Raw genomic sequence first — 24,610 nt, 5'->3', positions numbered from 1 at the left:
GTATTACAATGAAATATACCGAAGGTAGAGCTCATCTGAGATTCTTATGATGAACTTAAACTACACTTATTTCTCCTTATAGTGAATGTTCAGACAGTTCCTTAACTCTCCTTAATTCTGTCTTTACCAGATCACCTTCCCACCAATATCCTTTCCTAGAAAACAGACAGAGCTGACTGGAGAGGCAGAGCAAGCGTAATACTTCTTTCGACTCCAGTATTGTCCAGTAAGGTGCTAAGTAAACGCCCCCACGGTCAAGGGCTACCTGCAATACAACTCCTGCATGCCCTCACAGTCTGAGAGCGTCACTACCAGTAGTTCTAAGCTCACCTTCTTTCCCACTCAAGGATTACACACCGAGTGAGTGTAGCAGAATCCAATTCATGGGGATGGTCCAAAAACCTCTCCTCTTTCAAACCTTTCTCAGGATTCTAAGGAACCTAGAGGAGTAACTGAGGCCTTTTTAACATCTTGCTGAAGAGCTAAATGCATTCAAAGTCTTTATATTATCAAATCTGAAGGACAAACGCCACGCACCACCACCCGTTTGCCACATTAACCATTTTTGAGTTAAGAGGACCAGAAATCAGCAGGAGATCCATTACACTTATTTCGGCTAAGGACTGAAACTGGAGCCTGCCCCGAACATCTTCCAGAACAGCTCCAACAGCGGGATCCAGGAGACCGCGCCACGGGCAATACATAGTGGAGACCAAAGAACCCCGAAGTGAGCGGGCCACCGGCGTGGAAACGGCGCGGCGGGCAGGGCGACCTGGCTGACCATCCGGCCATCGCACGCGGACTCTCAGCAGTAGCAATGACCAGATTGTCCTTTTACTTCGTTTCCACCGCGGGGCATGGACGGATAACGAGTATCCCTCCAAGCAGATAAAGGTATATATAAAATAAAGCACATCCTGTGGACTTTAATCAATGACGACAGGATATAAACGCAGAGGACAAAACCCACCAGACTTCTCCGACCTCGCGAAATGCGCACACCGTCCCGCCCGGAGCGCCCGCGCCGCCGCCGGGAGGACACGGGGCCCGGCGCACACGACCCTGGTCGGCGGAGGGGACAAGCGGGGACGGGGGCCGCCGACCCGAGGGCACGAAGGCCAGTGCCCCCGACGCCGGGGGCCAGACGCCGGGGGGACCCCCGCTGCCCCGCTCCCCGCCCAGGTGGCGCGCCAGGCACCGCGACAGGGCGGTGGGCTGTGCGACGACCGCGCCGCGCCGTCCGAAGAGGGCGACCAGCGGGGCAGCGCGGGGGCCCAAGGGCCAGGGAGGAGCCGGCCGGCCGAGCGCCCCGCCCCGTCCCCACCCGGCCGGCCGGCCCGCGGAGGCCTCCTTACCGAGCACAGCCGCCGCCGACTCGGAGCCGGGCCGGGCGGGCCACGAGGCAAGCGGCCAGGCTGCAGCGCCGCGGGCCGGGGGTCGCGAGGAGGGGCGGCAGGGGGCCGGACGGGGGAGAGCGGGGAGGGGCGGCAGGGGAGGAGCTCTAGGAGATGTGGCTAGGGGCCGGGGGCCCGGGGAGGGGCGGCCGGGGGCCGGGGGGGGGAGAGCGGGGAGGGGCGGCAGGGGAGGAGCTCTAGGAGATGTGGCTAGGGGCCGGGGACCGGGGAAGGAGCGGCCGGGGGCGGGGAGGGGCGGAGCGGGCCCGGGGGGGAGGGGGGCGGAGGGGGGAGGGTGTGGGGGGCGGGACCGCGGAGGGGCGGGGCCGGCCCTACCGCCGGCGCGCATGCTCCCGCCGCACCTGCCGCGCCCCGCTCCCCAGGAGTGAGGGGACGACCGGCGCTATGCGGTCGCGCTCCACGTGGAAGGGAGGTGGCTGCGGCTCTCCTTCCCAGTGCCTCTTCCTCCTCGTCTGTTCCCGGGGAAAGAGTCCCCCGGATCTTGGCTACTTCCTGCCGGACCCCTCCCCCTGTCGCGCGCTGTCCCAGGGCGCTCGGCCTGCTGCACCGCAGCTCTTAGGGTTAACCTTCCAAATGTTGTTCCCTGACCTCTGGATTCCTCTCTGTCCTGCTGGTTCCGATTCTGCACCCTCCTCTCCGAGGCCCCTTTCCTGCTCTTGACTTTGGTACAGCGCGCCCGCGGATACCATTTTAAAATGAAAGAATACTCTTCAAGCTGCAAGAAGCAATGTTTACTGACCCTGTTCCAGCTGCTTGAGGTTGGGTAGGAGCTGCTGAGTTCCCGCCCTCACGGAACTGAACACTCTTACTGGTTAATGTCAGGCTTTCACGAAGCGTTCTCACCGGTTTGGAGAGAAACTTATTACATCCTTTATTTTGGTTTATAATTAAAAGTAGCTGATAATTAAAGACTATTTTGTGACTTTTGAATGAAATTTTCTTTCATGGCAGTGTCTTGTGTATAAATTCTAGTACGCAAATAATAACCCGTAGGTACAAAATAAGTATTAGTTGTTGCTTCCAGCAAGAAATTCAGTGATTTAACATGATTAACAATAATAATTTCCAAAACAATCTTTTTTGGTTTGTTGACTACGATAAACGAAGAACTAAAACTGTTTTCTTTTTCAAATGAGACTGGCCCTTTGGCAGAAACATAATTTAGTGGTGTTATTGAAGAGAGAAATATAAAACCCTTTGCTAATGCAGGTTTAAAATTAGGAACCATGATGATTAGGAATGTATAAATACAAACACACTCCTATACACAAACTGCATTCTGTACTCTAATAAGTCAATAAAAAGATTTGGAGGAAAGAGAAAAAGAAAGGGAGGCAGAAGGAGTCAGGATAGAGCGAACACTTGAGGCAGACGTAGTGAAGAGGTGTGCTTACTTTCATCCGGTTTTGACAGGCTTATGCTGAAGGCCTTATAGCGCTATGGCTTATTTCTGTGATAACAGGCGTACTGCAGGGTGCCACCTCTGCATACTTGCCCCCCTGACTGCATGAAATTAGAGTGGCACTCAGTGGGCGGATGACAGTTGCCCTCCCTGCCGCTTACACAGCACAGATGGGCGTCTTCCTGGTGAAGGACAAGTGCTCCAGTCACTGCGGAGCAACCCCAGGCCTTCCCAGTGGTGTTTGTTTCTCATTAGAGACTCTAAGTCTTAGTGATAGAAATATCAAAATGTTTCCGGCACAGAAAAAGTTAAGGGCACTTCTGGTTCCGCCAGTCCCATAGAAAAATCAATATTAATATTATACAAAATCAAAGGAAGCTGGATTGAAATCCAAATAAAGTGAATTTACATCACCTTGTCTGCACTCTTTTGGGGAAACAATTATTGTTATAACCTGTTTATTGAATATATTTGGCTTACATTTATGAAAACAGAAACACTATTTTCATGGGCTAGGCTTAACTATGGGAGAGGATGCACCAATGAAACAGGTGGCACAGGCAGAGAACCTCATCCTGGGTTACTTAAACGTAAATCCAAGAGTGTGGAGCATTGACGACATATGATTATACTCAAAGAAGCTGACATCTGTTTTCAACGATACTGTTATCCAAATTATGTGGAAATATAAGCAAGAATGTGTTGGTACACTTGTTACAGAATTTTTGAAAAGCTGTTGTAGTAAATCCCTTTTATTTGAACAGCTGCAGATTAAAATGAAATAGCCATAGTTGATTGTTGTAACATTACCAATGGTCCATTGTGAACAGTGGGGTTTAGAACACTGATGGTTACTAGACTTTTTATTTTTATAATTCACTTGAATCTGACAAACTCTAAGTAGCAAAATTGATGATGACCAGATGGATAAGGATGGATTATTGTTGGGATAGGCACCCCTGGGGGCACAGTAAACACAGCAGAATCCCTTTTTGCAAGTCATCAAAACAGAACAGTGACACAGCAGTTCTGTAATGTGTCTGGGCCTGTCTATGGTGGGTGAAAATGAAACCTTCCCATTTGCTAAAATAGTGATTGCTTTTATCCAAGGGACACTTCATTTTGAAATTTGCTTAATTTATTTACCTTTTTCTGGTTCGATATTTTTATGTTATTTTTTTCCAAGTAGAATTAAATTGCATTGCTTTGTTATTTAATCAATAGCAAGATTGGCCATTGATATATGTGGGGTTTTTTTCTCTTTTTTTGGTGAGGAAGATTGGCCCTGAGTTAACATCTGTGCCAATCTTCCTCCATTTTTGGTATGTTGGACGCCACCGCAGAATGGCTTAATGAGCAGTGTGTAGGTCTGTATTTGGTTTCCAAACCTGTGAACCCCAGGCCACAGCGTGAGAATTCAACCACTACACCACGAGGCTGGCCCCGACACATGTGTTTTTAAAACTCACGATTGTTTATTAGCATGTATGTGGGACCATTTGCGAGAGTTAAGCACAAAGTGAATCCTTTACACACTTCAGTGTAATTGAAGAGAAGTTATCTTAACAGTATTCTATGCTTGCTCCACAAGCAAATTGTCCATTGCAGCTAAAATCATTTCAGTGGTCATAATTTACCTACAATAATTATTATCCTCAAGTTTATTTTCATATTAATGCCACTATTAATAATTTTACCCACACCACACTATGTTTTTTGTTCCGTTTTCTCTGTTACAGCAATATTTTCCTGAGTGGACTATCCAGTATTAAACTTCCTTTAATGGGGTGAGATATCAATGATTGCATAGAGTTCTATTTAAATGTAAATATTGAAAATTTTGCAATTTTACAAAATGTTAAAAAATTTCTGCTCAGAAAGAAGTCGTGTAGGGGGCCGGCCCTGTGGCTGGGTGGTTCAAGTTCCACATGCTCCACTTCAGTGGCCTGGGTTCACAGGTTCAGATCCTGGGTGCAGACCTACCCCACTCATCAGCCACGCTGTGGAGGCGTCCCACAGACAAAGTAGAGGAGAATTGGCCCAGATGTTAGCTCTGGGTGAATCTTCCTCACACAAAAAAAAGAAGTCGTGTAAATAATATTGAAGAATTAAAACTAATTTTAAATAAATGATACCCAAAAGCCTCATAAGCAAGATAATATGCATATTATGTTATTTTTATTTATTTGTTTATTTTTGAGCTTGAAGAAGACTCCCCTTGAGCTAACATCCGTGCCAGGCTTCCTCTATTTTCTGTGTGGGTCACCATCACATTATGGCCATTGACAAGTGGTGTGTGTCCATGCCTGGGATCCAAACCCAAGAACCGGGGCAGCCGAAGGAGAACACACCCAACTTCACCACTATGCCAGAGGGCTGGGCCTGCTATTTTTAATTAATGACAAAATCTGTTTAGGAACCTATTTATTTTTACACTTGTACTTTTTTTGGTAGAACAAAGCTATCTTAAAGTGGCATAAAACCTGGGAACCGGCCCCGTGGCCGAGTGGTTAAGTTTGCACGCTCTACTTCGGCGGCCCAGGGTTTCACTGGTTCGGATCCTGGGCATGGACATGGCACCGCTCATCAGGCCACGCTGAGGCGGTGTCCCTCATGCCAAAACTAGAAGAACCCACAACTAAAAAATATATACAACTATGTACTGGGGGTATTTGGGGAGAAAAAGCAGAAAAAAAAGATTGGCAACTGTTGTTAGCTCAGGTTCCAATCTTTAAACATAAATAAATAAATAAAAATAAACTGACATAAAAACACTGTTTCCAGATGTGCTCCCTTGAGTTTCTGAACACCCAACTTCTATGCAGTATTTCTGATGATGCTTAGAGTCTGTCCAAGAATGAGATAAGGCTTCTCACACAAACTTCACTTCCTGCTGCAGCTCCTACTCAGTAGACTGACTGGATTTGGAGAAAGACATGAAAACTGCGGAGGAAAGCTATCAATCCCACCAGTCTCATTTTCATAGATATATACAATACACCCATTCCATCTCCAAGGTGAGAGATATAGAAAAAGGAAAATGGAAAATTCAGAGGCAATTCATATTTTCTTGAACAGCACTATGCCCAAAATTACTGTAGCTAGACATGCATGATCTAAAAAAGTAGCAGGTGGTATAATATGTAAAACACGCACTGGGTGTCAGGAAAGGTGGCTGTTCTTCCTGCCTGTGCGTTGACCCAGCGTGGGAGAGACCAGCTGGCTCCACGGGACGTGTCTCACATCATAGCACTTACTTTAGAGATCCCCAAGTTCAGGGGTTAGGTCTAGTTCTCAGCATCATGGTCCAGAAACTTGAGTTCGTGAATGCGCCAGGAAGTGATCAGGCTAAGGGATCCAGCCAAAAGCAAGAATGCCAGTCATAGTGACTGACAGAAATGCCAAAAAGATCGATGTTTTCAGATCAGCACATTCCCACCACCATAGCCCGTAAAGGAGGGCAAATTAAATTAAAAGATTGCCAAGTGGCCATGCAATCAGGACAGGGAGAGCTGGCTCCTCTAAACGGGTCATGTGACGAGGGACAACTGTCTGACAGAGCCCTTCTCATTGAGGGATGCCTCAGCCAACAGGCCTAAAGGCTTTGCCAGCTGCATGTGATGCTGTCGGTGGAGTTCCAGTTTCCTTTTGCTTTCCAATCCTTGGGATGCTCCCTGGTCACCTGGACTGGATTTGGATGCTTTAAAAATCTCCGTTGGCAGCATACGCTTGCAAACCATCTCTTGGGAAGGGCTGCTTCTGCAGAATGATAAGCTCGTTCATCTTTTCCTTTCGGCTTTCTCAGAGGATGGCTTTTTCTTAGCTGTTTTTTGACCCAGTCTCAAAAATCCAAAAGTACCGTACCATCGTCCTTTATGTACTAACCACCGAAATCCAGGCCTGTTTGAATTATTTCCACTTCAATTTCCCTATTCTATTAAACCTTTAACCAAAATGAAAAGATCAGTTTTTTGTTTAGCACATTATCTTAATATCTAATATTCCATTAAAAAATACAGAGTCCACTTTTTCAGGATTGAACATGCACTTGTTCTTTCTCATTTTAATGCCCCCAATTCAAGTTCTTACAAAGTCCATTTCTAATCTTAGAAATGTGAATTGATCTAAGACTACTAAAGTGACATTTACGTGAAAAAGTAAAAAAGCTTTATCCACCCTCATAGGAAAGGAAGTTGCCCGTTTCTTAGACTTTTAGATTACCAGGTGCACAGTGAGTACCTTGAACTTAAGTATTGTATATTCCTCTATTTCTGGACTCAAAACAGTTAATGACTTTATATTACTGAGCTGTGAATATTACTCTGAAAGTAATATATATATTTGAATGGAATAAAGCTCACCAACTTAGTCTAGCCGAGCCAGCAACATAAAATATAAGAGAAAGAATCAGTCCTAAGTAGTTTTGAAGCCTTCTGTTTTAGTGTTAAATTTCTGAGAGCCTAGTGACCTCCTTGAAAAACCACTTGTTGACACTTCTGACGCTTTCCTCCTCCATCTAAACAGGAAAAACCCCTGTCTTTGTAAGTGTGGTGGATCAAATTAATGGCCTCAATTAGTAGCCTGCCTTTATTCATCCCCTTACAAGGTGACATTGCACCTGTTCCCGTCATGAGGTAGAGCCCATTTCCTTGCTCTATGAATCAAGGATGCCCTTGTGACTTCCTTTGGCCAATAGAAGCGGGAGAAGTGATGGTGTGCCAGTTCCAAGCTTAGACCTCAAAGGCCTTGTGTGCTCCTGCTTCTGTCTTGTTTCCACGTGATAGCCCTGAGAATAAGCTCATCTGCTGGAGAACAGGACACAGCCCAGTGTTCATCTGAGACCCTAGATGTATGAAGAGCACACAGTGGCCAGTCAAGCCCTGGCTGACCACAGAGGCATGACTAAATGAGCCAGCAGATCAGCTGAGCCAAGATCAGCAGAATCATCCAGCCAACCTATACATTCGTGAGAAATGAGAAACGATTGTGGTGTTAATCTCCAAGTGTTGGGGTGTTTTTTATGCAGCAATAGCTATGTGATACAAAAAAGGTTTACTTATTACAACGTTAAAGTAATATAATTTTTTTTCTCTTGGAGTAGAATCAGTAATTGCTGGGTGCTCTGTTCCCCGAAAACTTGAGTGTTGCGTAAGTGCAGCATTGCTGATTTCAGGCACAAAGTCATAGGAAGCAAATGCAGCTGTTTACGTTTGGCACAGCTGTTGGGTGGGTATATGGTATCATCGCTCTCCATTAACGTCCTGCCTACCAATTCTCCCTCTTCTGTTTACACAGACGCTTGAACGTTCCAACCTGAATGGTAGCAACAGAAGCCTCCCCTTGACTTTGCTCCTTCGTAGGCAGCCCTATCTCTCCTCTTCTCTTAATTCACAAAGTTCTATAAAAACCTCTCTATAATTTATACTTACACTTTGGTTCCTTGAAGTCAGGGCTCTCCTGAAATAGCTCTCTGAAGCAGTTCTCACAGTGGCCCTAGAATTGTCCAAATTCATTTCCTCATCTGGTTGTGCACTTACTGGCCTCCTCTGTAACTCCTGAGGACACTGAGCCTGAGCTCCTTCAAATCCTGTCCTTTGGCCTTGGTCAGAGACAAAACCCCCTTGAGGTCGCTTAGAAAAAAGACAACTTTGTCAGACAGAAGCAGGGTTCTTTCTGCAACTCCAAGTCCAGAAGCACAGCCTGCCCTTGCAAGGCACTGGAGTCTATCACTCAGGTGCTCCAGGCTCTCAAGTCCTGTCTGCTTTCTTTTGTGCACTGTCTTTCTCTGCCTCAGCAGATATACATGGCTGAACCTAGCCACCCCAGGCCAATTTCATATCACTTCCAGATCAAGCACCTAACAGACTGATTCGCTTCGCTGAATTCCAGTTTCTCATTCCTGGGAGAGAAACATTAGTTGACTCTTGTGTATACTCTTAACCTATAAGTGGGCAGGGGCGCACATTCAAAATGTTATAGATGCCCACACCTGGCACAGGTGTAGCATAGGATGACAGATACCCCAAAAGGTGTCTTCCTCAAAAACCTTCCATGGCTCTTCTTGGCCTACAGTTCCACGTTTAGACGTTACCCTAAACCCTTCAAGGCCACTATGCTCAACCCCACACAACCCAACCAGCTCCGTCTCCCACTCCATTGCTGTGGACAGGTTACTCCCTATTCTCAGAATGGCTGCAAGTTTTGTCAGTTTGCCTGTGAAGCCTTATCCAGGAACAGTCTTCTAGAAAGGCCTTTTCTGAATATTAGAACATCATGTATCTTTGAGGATTCAGTACTAATGAAATCTCTTCCACGAAGCATTTATATTAATTTTGTTGCTTTGCTTTTTTCTTCTGCATATCCATAACATTGTGTTTATACATCTATATTGTATTCATATTCTTCTTGTTTTTACTAGAATTATTTATTAGGTCACATGTAACTCTGATAACTATAGTTTTCTGAAGAAGAGCATCCACGTCTTTTAAGTTAGTGTTTAACTTCTGGGATTTTGCTTTCAGTTTTTGTTCATTTTTAAAAAAAAGTTTTTTCAGAAAAACGCAAGAGGTAATGCAATTAACACCCACCAATCAGAAGGAGCGTTTGTTAACACTTTACACTTGACATTTTTCAAGAAACAAAACATTATATATAAAGTCGAAGTCCTTACCATCCCTTCGTTCGTCTCTGTCTGCTTCCTTTCCCAGAGGCAACCACTATTATGAATTTGGTGCATATCCTTTTACTACAAGCCTTTATCCTCATGATTTCTGAGTTTTGTGTCTTTTAAGGAAATTCTTCTTTTACTCAAGGTTATAAGAGATATTTCTAAAATATGTTTTAATCTTAGTGTATTGGTTAGGCCCTCAAGTCCATATTTGAACAGTAGGGGACTGTGGGCAGCCTTATTTTGCCCCTGACTCTAGTGGGGGTGCTTCCAAAGTTACTATGTTTCCTGTAGGTCATTGCAAACACCCTCTTCCAGGTTAAAAAAGTTCCATTGTCTTTTGTTCCTAAGTGTTTTTTGCTCGTCTGTTTTCACATGAACAAGTTTGGATATTATCAGATGCCCATTCAACTTCTATTGAGATAGGCACTTTTTTTCCTCTTTCATAATGGCTTATTTCATAGATTGTATTCCTTTCTTTCCAGGAGGATCTTAAATACACTTATTTTAAAATGATTTTGATGTTGTTCTCCTATTTGTACTTTGTTACTGGTAAGTTCATCTTCCACTTCTGGTTTGTTGGCTGTTTTTCTCAGTGTTAATTATCCTCGGGGGCTTAAATAGAGATCTGCTTTCTCCTCACCCTCCCCCTCTTTCACCTCCACCTGGTCCTCACCTTCTTGTCCAGATTCAGGTCTTTCCTTGGCAGCCCTGGCTTTCCACTCTACCGTGATATGGAGGGTACTATAGACAGAGTCACCAACACATTGAGGACCTTCCTCTTTCTGGCTGCACTGCAAGGATGCGGGAAAAATAGCTGTTTTTAGGCTCCTTTAAGATAAGAGAGAGCACCCAAACTCCAGTTTTAAATATTGTGTCTGGCTCCCGTCCTCCATCGTGCATGAACCACTGTTCATCTCTGATATTTTGGGACCCAGAAACTCCTAGTTTTAGCCCCTGTGTTCCTCTGTGTGTTAGTGTGGGTGTTTGTTTCTGGAACATAGAAATGACTGCCTTATCATTTTAATTTGTTGTAATTGCTTTGTTTGGATCAGGATGAGTACTTCAGAGATCACCTCAGTGACTTTCCCAAGTTTCCATTTCTAATTTGACTTTATTTCCTTCTCGGCACCTTTCCGGTTCTTTGCACATGTGAAGGTGCTCCAAAATAGTTTCTGGAATTGAAACCACTTCATCATGTTCAAGAGGAAGCTGAGCGAATGCTCATCAGAAACATACTGTGGAGGAAATTCACTCATCGATGCAAGCTTGACCTGGATGAATTTGAAGACTTTCTGTGTTGAGGATTCCGTATTTAATGAATAAAGTGGCTCTGAAGAAGGTAGGCACAGTCAAACACTGGCAGAACAGACAGTTATCAAGTGCTCAGTAAGTACTTGAAGATGACAGTGGTGATATAAGAAGAGTTGCCATGTCTACAAGTCAACCTTCAGGAACCTATGTAGTATTTCTTATGTACGCTTTCATTATTATGTCTTCAGATTATCCTTTCTCTGTCTTCTCCACTAATCATTGTTATGGTGAAATGTATGCAAGTAACTAGCCTATTTATCTGGGGTTATAGTCTACTCTTTAATCATCACTTTATTTCTCAAGCTAAATTAACTTCACCTCCCTTCCATCTTTTATCTCCTTTCCCTTTAGTTCTTGTCTCTGTTCAGTGCCAGCTCTTTAGTCTCTGGCATATGGAGCGACCCAGATGCTATGAAACAGAGCTCTAGAAATGCACCTTGAGAAGCTCCATCTTCAGAAAAGCCCTGCTTGCCCTTTTTGAATCTTACTTTGCCTTACCTTGGGTTCCAGCTCAACACATAAATCTTGATACTCACACTGGTTTCTATGATAGAGTTCCAATCCATAGGCTAGTCCTCTGCTCTCATCTTTCTTCAACAGGCTCTAATCTAATCCTGGAAATGAACCACCACCAAAATAAATGAACAGCAAATATGAATCAAAAGCTGGGACTCCTACTTTATCACTAACAGTCTTAATAATCAAAATGAATTTTTCATGTGTACAAGACCAATAAGCCAGAGTACCATGCATTGATTTGTGCTCATTGAATTTCTCCACTGTTTACTCAGCGTGTAGATAAGGTCTTACACTCTACTTATATTTTACTATACTTTTATACTATATTTCAATAGTATTGGCAACACTTTGTGCAATAATCTTCTTCATAGAGGCTTTGGTCAACATTTATCCAGGTGTTTCTTCTTTATCATCACTATGTTCCATTTTAAGCTCTGAGGGAAAATTTAGAGTAGCAAATTATGCAAATTACAGATGTACAATATTGGCCTTTTGTCATATTGTCAATGCCCCTTTAGTGCTTTCTTTCTAAGTATTTCACTCAGTCTTAATATCATCTCTCACCACATTGAGTTATTAGCATTATTTTTTTAATTTTATAAATGGAAAAATAATTATTTCTATAGTTATCCATTTTTTTCTACAATGTTGTTAATTATTTTTCATTGATTTCTGACAATCCAATTTGAGAACATTCTATCTTAAATAACCAGATTTAGCAAAACATTCAGTGGCATTTTTTTGTAGGTTAACCAAGAAAGATATTATGAAGCAAAAGTTGATACTGTATATTATTTTTCATCAAGAAGTCTAATGTTTGGAAACACTGTATTAAACTATATATAAACTATTTTCTAATAATAAATATAAACATCCTTTCCTTTTTTTTAAGATTGGCACCTGAGCTAACATCTGTTGCCAATCTTCTCTTTTTTTTTCCTTCTTCTTCCCCAAAGCCCCCAGCACATAGTTGTATATTGTAGTTGTGAGTGCCTCTGGTTGTGCCATGTGGGACGCTGACCCAGCATGGCCTGATGAGCCGTGTCATGTCCGCGCCCGGGATCTGAACCAGCGAAACCCTGGACCACGGAAGCAGAGTGCCTGAACTTAACCACTAGGCCACAGGGCCGGCCCTGAACATCTTTTACCTTGAAAATGATTGACTGATTTCATTTTCTTTTTGGAAAAAATTTAAGTGCAAAGACAATCTTATGAGCAAAGCAAACATCAGCCCTTCGCCCTCCTTTCGCGGCTTCACTGCTGTCATTCAAATCGTCCCGCTCAGGGTGTGCTCTTGAGCCCGCCTCACAGACAGGCACTTGTTTTCTCCCCAGGGGTGGGCAACCATGTTCTGAATGTCTGCAAAATCATGGACGCCTTCCTGGAACATCAGTTATTCTCTAGCTTTGGCAGAAGGTAGAATTAAATTATTTAACTGATGTCTTAAAACATTATTTTTATATTAAAATAAACATGGATATATTATGGAGTAGAGGCAAAATGTGCCTGGATTTTTAAGATAAAACAAGAGACTTTAAAAATAATTTTGCTCTTCTGGAAAAAATATTCATACCTTCTCTATCCCAGAGAGCTAATTTTATTTTTCTAATATTACCTTTTTGTTAGAATTTTACCTTCTGCATAATTTCCTTCATGCATTCATTCATAACAAAAGATTTTCAGCAGGGGAGGTAAGCTAGATATTTTATGCATTATTTGTTCCTTTGATTTGTATGCATTCGGATCCGGGTGGAAGATTATCCTCTGCTATGGCACACAATGACCTATGGAATTGTAATGAGACACAGGTTTGGAGCTCATGGTGCCATGAGTGGTATAAACTATTCTAGTTGGTGTTCTAGGAATGGATTTAACATTTGATTGTGCAGCAACTATATTCTTTACAAAACAAAAAACTAATCCACAACTGTTCCCATTGTAAAATTTTAACATGGTTCAGACTGGGCATATCTCTTAGGGAAAAGTGTTGTTCCCCAGTACAGCATGGCGTCACCTGCCTAGAGGACGAACGGTGTCAGAAGACAAAAGGCAGCTGCTTCTGATTACACCACGTGAGCAGAGACGTGTTGGTTCATTGAGTAAAACATTACCCTACTGATAACATCCCTGTAGTTGTTTTATTAAGAAATAAAGGTCAACTTAGGCAACTTTAAAGGAAAGAATAAGAAGCCAATAAACCCAACTCTATTTATTTATTTTCCTCCAAATTCTCTTCTTATCTTTACCAAATATTGTTGTTTTTTCTTAGTGGAAATCATGAAATCAGGAAATGGCGTGTTCCGCTCTTTCAAATTAATTTAACTTTCTATTTCCATATGGCTTTCATAGTTGGCATTTTTATAACTCTGCTTTATAGAATTAAATGTTATTCCTATTTCCACGCAGCAGCACGAGCACACAGCTGACGCTTTCACAGCTCTGCAGTGATCGTCTGTTGTAACACGACTTTTTTTGCTTAGCCATCTCCTATTCTTAGACAATTGGGTTTTCCTTGTTGCGTTTTTGTGTTTGCAATCATAAATAGCATGACTATAAATATTTCTAAGGAAGTAACTTTTTAATCTGTTTATTTCCTTGAGAATGTTCCATAAACTAGGATTACTGTGAAAATCACATCCAATAGTTTCGTAGCTCATCATGTTTTTTATTCAGAAAAACCAAAACAATTGACAATGTAACCAAAACGTTTAAAATGTATGTCGTTCTGAGATCCAACACCAGTGGCATTTTCTAATTTCTATTTATTTAGCAAATAGGTATCTAATGGCATCTTAATGTTGCTAAAATTTATATTTATTATATAATCATAAAGATATGGATTAATCAGTGTGATGACTTCTTGTTTGAGTTCCCTATTATTGAATACTCAGTTCATTTCCTTTAATCACTGATCAAATGGAATTGGAGTGTTAGCAGTTATAAATTTGTCTGTTATTTGCGTATTTTAGAAAGCAAGCTTTTAAAAAGGAGTATCAAATATAACAAGCACACAGAAATGTATAGAAAAAAATATAAAACATACCCTGAAAACACCACACAGGTCTATATAAACTTAGCATTTTGCCATATTTGCTAGCTTTCTGTTTGTTTTGATTTTTACGAAGGGATGCAGTTGAAGCCCCTTGGTGACCCTTCTCAGTTCAGGCGCTCCCTCCGCCTCTAGAGCTAAAGCACCGCTGCAGACGTGGTGTTCGCTACAACTGTGCACAGCTGTACCCTATTCCTATAGGTGTGTGAGCATGAAACGTATATGATACGGTCTACACGTTCTAAAACTTCAGTTAAATGGAAGTTTCTGTACATATCATGCTTTAATTTCGCTTTTTTATGCTAATATATGCTATTTACATTTCACTCACTTTGAAATGTAGATCTAGTGTTATTTACTTTAGTGTTTGTATATTACTCCTAGTTATCTTTTCCTGATGTAAAACCAGGTCAGTTTCTAATATTTTTGAGATTACAAACCATAATGCAATGAACATTCTCCTGCATTTCTTTTTCTACTCATTTCTCTTGCATCTTTTTTTCTGCTCATATATGTACACATGTAAATATGCATATATGCATGTGTGTGCATGAATGCATGTACATACATGTATACATTCATACCATGTATAGACCTAGAAGTGACATGGTTGAGTTCTATTACTCAGTTGCTCTGCAAAATCGTTACATTTTTTCTCTAATCTGTGAATTTCCCTCATTACAAGTAAGGTTGAAGATCTTTCTTGTTTCTTCCTCTGTCATTTGTGCACTTAGTTTGATCATTCTTCTGTTGAAAGGTTTTGCCATTTTTTGTAATGTCTGTGGATCGTTACATTTTGGAGGCAAATCCTTCGCAGCTTGTGAGCATCACATGTATTTTATTCTAATCTATAGCTTTCATTTTCAGTGTATAGAGTTTTTTGATGCAAGGAAGTTTTTCATCTTAAAGTAGTTACATTTGTCCATCTTTTTTTAAGTATATTTTGTGTTTTTGATATCTTCTCTAGGAATCTCGAAGTCACATAGATATTTTCCTACGTTTTAATTTTCACACTTAGGTGTTGAATTCACCTGAGGATTGATTTGTGTTCTTGCTGTATGTGGTAGAAAGCTACTTTTTTTCTGTAATGGATGATCAGTTGTCCTCAAAACCATTTACTGAGCCCTTCATTTCCCACTAGGTTGTTGTTTCTGTCATCTACCTGACTGCAACATATATGATTGTGCTTCAGGGCTCTTTCTTCTGGTTCGTTGGTGTATTAGTCTTATACCAAATTTTACCTTTATTGTATTTGATAGGAACATCCCCCCACTTTGTTCTTCTTCAAAAATATTTTTTTTTTTAGTGAGGAAGATTCACTCTGAGCTAACATGTGTTGCCAGTCTTCCTCTTTTTGTGCTTGAGGAAGATTAGCCCTGAGCTAACATCTGTGGCAATCTTTCTCAGTTTTGTATGTGGGTCACCGCTACAGCATGGCCACTGATGAGTGGTGTAGGTCCATGCCCAGGATCCAAACCCATGAACCTGAGCCACTGAAGCAGAGTGTGCCAAACTTAACCACTATACCACAGGGCCGGCCCCAGTTCTTCAAAATTTTAATGCCAATTCTTAGCTCTTTGCTCCTCCATGTATATCTCTTATATTAAGTTCCAGGGGAAAAAAATGAATTTATTTTATGCATCAATTTTAGGAGCATGGCCAGCCGTAGAATTCTGAGTTCTTACAATGTCTCAGGAATATCGAGAATAGCATCCAACCACTCCTGAAGCTGGCGGTTGGCATGCTTCAGTTCCTGGATGCCTCCTGTTTCTCCAGTTTCTGTCCTCCCGCCTGTCGAGGCCCACAGTTTGCTAAAGTTCACAGATGAAGGCGGTGGGCAGCCACCCACTTCTTCAGCCTCCTGTCAGAGTGAGGGAGCCCTCCCCAGCCTGCTCTGCTCCCTGCCTGTGAAAGTTCTTCCGCCACTCTGCACCTCTCAGAAACTGGGCTCCTTGGCCACCACCTCCTTCTTCCAAAACCGGAATAAATTTAGTGATTGTCTTCATCACTATTCACTGCTCTGACTTGCTCTTACAGTTTTCCACTGAAATGTTTCACTTATTTATGAACATGGATTTTCTTTTGGTTTTATATTTTTATTCTTTATCCATTTCTTGCTAAGTGTTTGAAGCTAAGGGAATATTTCAAAGCATGAACTCAGTGTGCCATGGTGGTGAAGGATAAAATTTTTGTTGTAATTGTGATATAAACATATCAATTTCCTTCTTATTTTGTTACATTTTACTTTATAATTGAATTTATCCAACAGGATTATTCATCTTTAATGTTAAACTCCATTTTTCAATAGTCACATATTTATATCCATCTCAGAACCAGAATAAACAAATAAGAATAAACAAATATCTGGTTTATTGGAGATTTAGTTGTACTTTTTAGTGTGTGTGTGTGCATTTTAGTAAAGAGAAAGTTCTAGTGTCTATGTGACCTTGGGGAAGTTACTTTATTTCTCTATACTTCAGTTTCCTTTTCCATAAAAGACACATTAACGCCTACTTCCTAGGATTATTGAGCTCATGTATATAAACAAGTTAATGTGTAACAAGCACTGAGACCAGTGCTAGACCCCTTGTAAGCTCTCTACATGTTTATTGTTGTCGTTATAACTCACTGCTAGTTCTCTTAATTTAGTCTTTTTAGTCAGGAGTATAGTATTTGTCTTTTTTTGTTGTTCTTTTGCTCTTTTCTTTCCCCAAGGGGATTTTAATTTTTTTTTAATAAAATCTTATGTTTAAGTTGAAATAATTTCCAAGAGGCAAATGTTTTGCTGTTGCTATGAGTGGAATCTCTCTTGTTTTCTAGCTTTGTGTTGCTTGTATAGACGTGTGCACTAAATTTGTTTGTATTTGTATCTCTGCAACTTTGCTAAATATGTTTATTCTAAAGATTTTTTTACTAAATGTTTTAGAGCTTATAAGTCTATATTCATATCATAATAATGATAGCTACAATTTATTGAACTCTATGTACAGATACTGTACCAGGATTATATAGCAAACTCTTTATTATTCAAAATATAAAACTTCTTTGTCAGTCGGGATTAGATTCAACTGTGAATGCCCAAAATCCAAGAGAATAGTGCCCTCAACAAGACAGAAATAGATTTTTTCACATGTAACTGAAGGCCAGCATTGGGCTGTAAAAGGCTATGCGACAGCTCCAGAGTTATCCGGGACCAGGCTTCCTCTGTCACGTTACTTTGCCATCCTCAATACACCGTTTTCACCTCAAGGTTCAGGAGGGTTGCTTGGGTGCCAGTCATCACTTCCAAGCCAAATATATCCCTGTTGGGAAGTTGTCTTATAACTGATGTCTTTGCGACCGATGGCCTAAACAATTAATAGTATCCCCTGCCTGAGCACCAAGTTCATGATTAAACACCAACAGACTGCGTCCAAATTTGGCTGTGTGTGCTCACACAAAGAAAACATGCCTTGAGTTCCTGCTAGCCTGCCTCATGTACTACGCCTCGTCTCATCTCCACGGCGGCCCTTCGAGGCAGAAACGATTATCCCCGTTTCACAGACAAAGAAGCAGAATCTAAGAACCGCAGAGATGGCAGGCCGTCAGGGGTCGACCAGGACTCAAGCAGGCCTCCTGAGTCAGGCGGAGAGCGCTCAGCTTTTAAGGTTTGTTATACACAGGAGTCGCCTCACAACAACAGAGCAGCGGTCTTCAATAAGGACTTGGAAACAACGGAACTCATTTAAAATAATTTTTTAAAAACACCACAGGAGATTATTTATATACACTTACTAAACCGTTGACATGGGCGAGTGTGTTTACTCATCACAGGCTGAACTGTGTCCCACAGTGCTCATGTGCTGAAGCCCTGACCCCAGCGCCTCAGGACGCGACTGGACTTGAAGACAGAACCTTTAAAGAGCTGACTGCGGTAAAAGGGTGTCGATGAAAATAATCCATAACCAATCTATAAATGAAAATTTGGGAGAGTTTATTCTGAGCTAAAATCAGAGGACCATGGCCCGGAGCCTTTCTTCCCGAAGGAAGAAAGGGCACCAAAGAAGTGGGATGCACAGAGTGGCTATATACCCCCAAACAGGATGTTTCACATAGGATTAAAATGTCCCTTTTGTTGGCACAGTGATTGATGGAAACAGCAGGTAGTTCTGCTGTCTCGGTGGACACAGCAGCGTGGCAGTCTGCTGTCTCGAGCTGGGTGGTCACAGGTGAGCTGGGTGGTCAAAGGTGAGCGCAGCAATCAGTTCCTAGCCTAAGGAAAGATGCTTATCCCTAAGGAAATGCCAATGTGGGGGGAAGTTGCACCTTTATCTTAAGGCCATTTGTTCTTGCCATAGGAAATGTTTAAAGCAGATATACAATGCGTGCTCAATGGCCATGGTCAGGCCCTTTTTGGAAAAAACAAAGGCCGAATTAGGTTTACAGCAAATGTCTTCCTCATATACTCCAATATATCCTATTGCTTGCCATTTTTATTTGTCAAGGGGTTAATCCAGGTGGGCCTTAATCCAATACCAGTGGTGCCCTTAAAGGAAGAGGAGATGAGGACACGGCGACACGCACACCGAGGGCCAACCCCCTGCGGCACAGCGAGCCGGTGGTCTGGGAGGAGACACCCGTGGACGCCTGGCTGGCGAGCACCAGCCTCCACGCTGGGAGGACACCGCTCCTGCTGTTGGAATGCGCACTCAGCGCCGTTTCGTCGCAGCAGCCCCGGCAAACTGCTCGTCACTCTCCGTTAGCCTCGGTCCCTCCGCCCGAGATGCCTGGGCTCGCTTCTCCTGGACCCCAGCTCCCGCCTTCTTGGGCCTCCAGGCCTTCTCCTGGGTGGCATCCAGAAAAGTCCCCTGGAGAAGGTTGAGAGTGAGTAAACATTCATAAAATGTCTGTTCCGTGCTACCTACTAGTGAGTGAACATTTATTGAGGGCTTACTGCATTCCATACACCCAGCTGAGCGCTCTACATAGATTATTTCATTAACTCTTCCTCATAAACCAGCAAGTAAAGCAATTTGCCAAAATCCCTGCAGCTAGAAAGTGACGGAGCCAGACCCTGGAGCCAGCCAGTCTGACTGCACAGCCCCTGTGCTGTGCGGCCCTCTCTACCTCCACGCTTTCTCGGAGGGCCGGTGAGCCTGACGGTGAGCGCAGGGCTTTGCCACCTTTGCCCCCTCCCCTGCGCAGAGTCGCCCTGCCTGCACCCTGCGTCCTTTCACTGCAGCTGCCCGCCAGGCTCCGCCCCTCTTCCTTCCTTCGCGAAAGTTCTCCTTCTCCTGCTGGGCAAGGGGAGAGGACTTTGCTGTTTAGAAAAGATGCATTTGCCGTTCAAACTATTGTTTCCTTGGTAGGACACATCCTTTATAGCATTCGAAATCCTCGAACCCTTTCTTTTCCGGGTATATATGGGTTACTGTTACTCAAAATTAACAATCTTTTGTGACTACCAGTTCAGAAAACTTACTATCCAACACCATCCTTGGCTCCTTATAACAGCTCCTCTTTCCACACGTTTAAATGTAACACCCCTCCCCCACTTTTATTTTGCAAGTCGATTCATGCTCCCTGGGTTATGTTATCTGATATGCTAACAATTCTTCTGGAAATAATGATACCATAATACATGGTCCACTCCTCAGTCTTCAGAGCTGCATCACTGATTATTTTTGAAAGTGGATGAAAACACCAAATAGCTCAATCTAGTTTACTTTATGTGTGGGGAAAATGACTCAATTTCATTTTACTATCAGCTGTGTTTTAAAAAATATCATTGAATGCTGATCATATATTTTATAAATTACATGGACCTGCAATACGTCTCAGAATGGCTGTGAACTACATTTCTGGGGTTTTATGTCCGTGGAACAATATGTGGCTGGCAAAGCCTGCTGACAAATTGGATTCTGGCCCTGTCTTCAGTTTTCTCCCCTCACAACTATTTTGGCAGATATATTCAGGCATACCTTAAACAAAATTTCCTCATAAACAGCGTTCTAAATCTGGTATAAGAGGCAGCACAGTATAGTCAAAAGAAGTTTAACCCAGGGAAACAGAAGATCTTGAATTCTGAATGACCTTGGGCAAGTCATTTAAATTCTCTGAAACTGAATTTATCCTATATAATTAGAAAATTAGAATTAAAAAATTTAAAGGCCCTTCTAACTCTAAAGTTGATTCAGTGTGAACAAAACCAAATTTCTAAAAGAAACACTAATAAATTACATGAATTTTTGAAGAACAAAATAAACCTTAGTACAGGAAGAACTTGAAGATTACTTGGTAATCATTTTTACTGGTTGCTCCAGTACATTCTGACTCATACACTATAAGAGAGTTGAAATGGTACCTTTTCTGTTGTGAGAATGTTCAACTTAATATGCACATTTAATAACTAATCATTAATTGTATGCCTTCTTTCCTAAATGTATCCTTCAAAAATATGAAAGCAGGAATATTCTAACGACTGATTTTTCTAAAGATGCAAATGAACATGCTTTCTCCAGCACCCAGCTAACTAAGAGGGTATGATGTGGACACAGGGACAACAAAGCCTCTTATCAACAATAGAAATATTATGAAAGAAGTAAATGCCTTAGAAAAGAGCACCGGGAATAGACCATATCCAAAGGAAAACATATGTGCAGGATAATATTTGACATATTACCTCCCGTTGGAGCGTCACTGTATTTCTGTTCTTGCATTCCTAGGACCTCCCCTTTTTGACTGCTGGATGTAGGTCTTTTGTGCTCCAGAGAATAGAGACTTCAAAGTTCTTAGTGTTTGTTTTAGGAGGTAGAAGACAAACAAAATCCTTGGTCCAGGCATAAGCTGACAGCTCACTTGTCTGCGCATGGCAGAGAGAAGCATGCCCTGGGAGGGGCCCCATGGTGACTCTGAGAAGGAGCCCTGTGCTTCGCTGGCCCCAGCCAAGGCCAGGTTAGCTGCAGAAGGTGTGTGCACTGTGTGGGTTCAGTGAGAAAGCCCCCAGAACATTTGGCGAGCCCAAGATAGAGGTGGCCTGGGAGGCTCAGGAGACTAGCTAGAGCAAGCCCGATGTGAGGTTCTCCCTCCATTACGTGGCACATGTAGAGAAGTGGTGGCAGCTCCAGGCTCAGACAGGCCTAGGACAGTCCCTCTGAAGGGTGTGAGAGAGATCCTAAGGCTTCCCACTACCCCCAAAAAGGGGCATGAATGACGTGAGCAAAGGCTGATGCACCCAAGGAATATTGGGGTCAGGTGGGAGGAGACTGCATCCATGGAACACTGGCTCCCACAGTGGGGCTGCCGGTCACTAAGCAGCTCTCAACACTGGTAGGTGCCGATGGGAGGAGTGGCCCCAGCCAGGCCCAGGTGGAATGGGTGGCTCAGTAGATGCCAGCAGATGAAAGGCTAGGCTGAGCACAGCAGAGGCCTTGTGACACTCCCTCCCTGTCATCCTTCTGCCGTCGTCCCCCGACCCCAGCCAGGCAATTACTCCATAGCTGACCTCAGAATGGAATGCCCCTCCGGAAGAAGGCAAATCGTGAGCTAACTGAAGTTTAAACCTGCAATATCAGGAAATACCAGAGAAATGACCACAGTTTCTGGCACTAGGCAGAATAATACCTGCAAATGTAGGTTAAGCCTTGTTACTAGAAAAATAATGAAACTTATACGTGTGTACATACCTGCAAACGTGGAAGGCAAACATTGTTCACAACACACAGGGACACTGTGTGTTGTCTACTCAGCTCTGGAGCCAAAATTCTAGAACTTGCGTGACTATCTTAGGAACAAATTTTGTCCAATGCTGACAACATCCATGACATAAGGGCCATCCTTTTTTGAAATTTTTGGAGCTTTTAAACGCTAAATGTTAATTTCTCTTTAATTATAAATCAGTAGGTTATAGTTTTCAGAATATGATTGTATTCGTTTCTAGTGCTGCTATAACTGAGCACCACAAACTAGGTAGTTTAAATAACAGAAATGTATTGTCTCACAGTTCTGGAAGCTAGAAGTCCAAGATCAAGGTGTTGGCAGGGATGGTTCCTTCCGAGGGCCGTGAGGGAGAAATCTCTTCCAGAATTCTCTCCTTGCCTTGTGGATGGCCATCTTCTCCCCATGTCTCTTCACATTGTCTTTCCTCTGTGCATATCTGTCTCTTTGTCCAAATTTCTGCTTTTTCTAAAGACACCGGTCAGATTGAATTATGGCCCACCTAATGACCTCATCCTAACTTAAGTACGTCTGCAATGACCCGATTTCCAAATAAGGTCACATTCTGAGATACTAGAGTTCAGGACTTCAACATAAGAATTTTGAGAGAACACAATTCAATTCATAACAAGGATGATCTAGTTGGTGATAATTAGGTGATCAGACAAAAGGCTTAAGGGGTTTCCATGATTTCTGTTACTGTATATTTTCCACAAGGATGCACCAAAATCAGAGAAGAAAATAGAAGTGGTATTGATTTCTGGCTTAATTCAATTTAAGTGAGAAGCATATTATTTTTAATTTAATTTGCCTTGAAAATAAAAATAGTCATCGGTATAAAAGTATCTGTGTGTATTTTGGTGACTCTAAGACACTATCATTTTTGGTGACACCATTATATTGTGTACTGGCAAGAAAGAAAGAGCTGTGACTTGCTGGGCAGTCTCACTTCCTGGGAGAGTCTTCCCTGGCACCTGCTGGACATAATCCACTCCAGTCGCCTCCTTTGGAAGGAAGCACCTTTCCCCCTATTCCCACGGGACGTGCTGAGCGTCAGTTTGCTCATTGGTTCATTCGCCGTCTTTCTCTCCTCACTAGAATGTAGGATCCGCAAGAGCAAGGAGCTGGCCTGTTTTGTTCACTGCTCACTCACCAGCCCTAGAAAAAGGCCTGACACATAACGGGCTGTTAATGATTATTTTCTGAATTTTTGAATAAATTCTATATCTCAAAGAGAAGTGTATATATGTGCATGTGTGTACATATGTTTATGTATATGTAATTTTTTATTACATACAATATTATATACATAAATAAGTAGTTTTTTGTATGGTTTTCCACTTAGATATAATTAATACTTCTCTTTGGGAAATTCAAATTGAGTAAAATCATCAAAATGATCCTACTTCCATGCTCACTTGCTCTCAGTGCTGTCCATAGAGGAGAGTGAGTTTCGGTGACTAAACCTGGTCAGAGGGCTCCTTCTCCCCACTCCTTTGCCCTTGAGATGCGCCACCGTCCCAGGGGAGAGTTGGAGACCAGATATCGAGTGCACATCAAGCCACAGGCCTGCCCCCTAATCACCAGCGACCAGCCTTTGGTTGATCCTCAGAACATGTTTTTGAGAGCTGGTTTCTCCCTCAAGGTCTGAACCAGTCTTAACCAGACTCCATCTCTGCAGAAATGGATGGGAGGAGGGCACAAGTCATGCGATTTGCCCCATCTTCCTCTCTCTTGGGGATGTTACAGTTGGCATCACTGCTAGAGAAACCGGTAAATAGTCATTGATGATTAAGTAGCTAGGAACTAAAGTGTTTTCCTTTTTGCAATTACTGATTACAGCTTTCAGCTGTTTAACCCACCCATCGTTAACTGTGCTGCTTAGGCAATATGCTATCTGACTCCCACTTGGTTCCTATAGATAACTTCTCCCTGGAGCCTGGGTCACCACGGTAATGGGTGTGTGAGCTGTCTTTCAGGAATTAGAACTCCTTGTCCACTTCAGGCTGTTTGAGACCAACTCACCAACTGGGCCCACACAGATGTCAGATAGGCGACCTTTTGACATCAAGAGGGTAACGACTCCACCCTCAGATCATGCTAATGTGCCATTTTGTGAACATGGGTCCTGTGAAGAGGCATGGAGTCTGACCACGCTTGCGCAGATCAACACTTACCTCACCTCTCCTCACCTCCAATCACCTCTCTCCACATTTCAGACCACCTTGCCCCCACCCCATAAATACCCCTGAGTCCCTATTTTCAGCGAAGCGAATTTGAGGCTCATGCTCTCGCTTCCTCACGTGGCTGCCTTGTGATTAAATCCTCTCTCTGCTGCAATCTCATCGTCTCACTGCTTGGCTTTCTGGGTGGTGGGAAAAAATGAACCTGGTTCGGTGACACTAGTTTTGAGAAAAATTTGAAAGAAATGTAAAGAGTGCCATTAGTGATTTCAAGGGGAGTTTGACGTGACAGTTACTAAATACACAATAATAATAACACGCACACTCATGATGTGTTTACCACGGCACGGGCACTGTGTTAGGTGT

General features: G+C 42.8%; 1 long non-coding RNA gene across 2 annotated transcripts in view; it reads right to left on the bottom strand.

Moving 5' to 3' along the window:
- The window catches only part of LOC124244467 (uncharacterized), a 155,061-nt gene extending 153,553 nt beyond the window's left edge, over positions 1 to 1,508 (bottom strand). For both annotated transcript variants that reach the window (XR_006890011.1, XR_006890012.1), the window contains exon 1: positions 1,356 to 1,508. This is a non-coding gene — a long non-coding RNA (uncharacterized LOC124244467). The remainder of the gene's footprint in view (positions 1 to 1,355) is intronic.
- Positions 1,509 to 24,610: the final 23,102 nt, after the last annotated feature.

Source organism: Equus quagga, chromosome 9 (genome assembly GCF_021613505.1).
Source record: "Equus quagga isolate Etosha38 chromosome 9, UCLA_HA_Equagga_1.0, whole genome shotgun sequence".
In the NCBI taxonomy this organism is placed as follows: domain Eukaryota; kingdom Metazoa; phylum Chordata; class Mammalia; order Perissodactyla; family Equidae; genus Equus; species Equus quagga.
Note: the sequence above shows the minus strand (reverse complement) of the source record. Positions and strands in the feature narration are given on the sequence as shown.